The sequence below is a fragment of the Simochromis diagramma genome, unplaced genomic scaffold (assembly GCF_900408965.1).
Source record: "Simochromis diagramma unplaced genomic scaffold, fSimDia1.1 OVJJ01000717.1, whole genome shotgun sequence".
In the NCBI taxonomy this organism is placed as follows: domain Eukaryota; kingdom Metazoa; phylum Chordata; class Actinopteri; order Cichliformes; family Cichlidae; genus Simochromis; species Simochromis diagramma.
Window position 1 is genome coordinate 1,221,760 of NW_024387503.1, and position 1,420 is coordinate 1,223,179.

Here is a 1,420-nt window from a genome sequence, read left to right on the forward strand (position 1 = left end):
TGGGGTTTGGGGTTTGTTTTTGTTTGTTTTTTTTCCATGTTACTGGTTCACTAACGAACTTAATACCAAGCAACAACTTCCACGGGTGAAAATTAAGCCAATGTGGAAGTTCCTGCAACCTTCCTCATTTGGCCAATTGAGGCCCTCTGTTTCGCAGACAGGTATCTGTTTGTGCTGATAGGGCGATTAACTGTGATAAATAGAAGAGGAATCACAAATCTGCTGTTGTCTGCATACACAACAAAAATTGCACCAAATGGAATTTCACATTAGCTTGCAGGTCAAGCCAGAAGCTCATAGGTTTGAAAAGAAAACAAGAGTACAACCTTTTAAGTTGAGCCTCCTATTGCAAAGAGATGCATGTTGTGCAAGCTGACTCTGACTGATTGCAACCCGTTGGCAATCTGTCCACATTTTGAAATTAGTTGGCAATGATTTGCAAACCTTCAACAATCTGTCTGACAGTGATTGCAGTCAGACTGTTGTTGTTTGGAGACAGGTCACTGTAACTACTTGCAATCAGCTGCTGAAAGTAAAAACAAGTAAGAAGAAAAAAAACAAGAAACCAACAATTTTTCCTAGTGGTAAGTAGGCTGCCATTCTATTTTCACTCTAGTGTGACTGAGCTGTGATATTACTTACAACTACGTGCATCTGGCCTTGTTAACCAAGCTTCCTAGTGTTAACTGATAACTTAGCACTCCACCCTCTGATCCTTTAACAAACCCCAAAAAACAAAAAGGCAATTCTCAAATCAAGGCTTTAAAACAGGCTATTACAAGCTACAGGTGGTTAAGGTGGGTACATGCATATACAATTAAAGCTTAAATGTTAAAAAATTGCTAACATGTTAAACTGTTAGCAATATCAGCAATCACCGGAAGTGACGCTTTCATCGTAGATGTAAAGAACATTGGTGAAAAATGTGCGATCAAATGTAGGGTTTCTACATGTAAAAAAAAGAAGAAACACAAAAACATATATAGCCTGTGTGGAACTGAGGAGATTTGTAATAAATCTATTTGGGTTTACAACAATAAGCGAAACCTCTAATAGTACGTTCAGTTACTTTATTCAGTTATAGTCCAGATTTAAACACAAACTGAAGAAATTTTACATGGTAAGAGTATTTAGAGAGAATGAAAGTGCCGCAAATTACACACAGGAGTGTTATTTTTTATCATTTCAAACGTTTTGATGAGTGAAGAACATGCAAACACAAATTCTGTAAACAGTCACTTTGGGCAACTTTAGCCTTCTTTTGTATATGTAAGGAGGCCAAAGTCTTAATTCCATCTACGGGCCACGGCTCGACACTAAATGCAATATAGGAGATGTTTGTTTATGACACAAAAGGCGTGGTGGTTTTTAAGAGCTAAACAAACTAATCATGACAAACCATTGGGAGAGCTGAATGTAC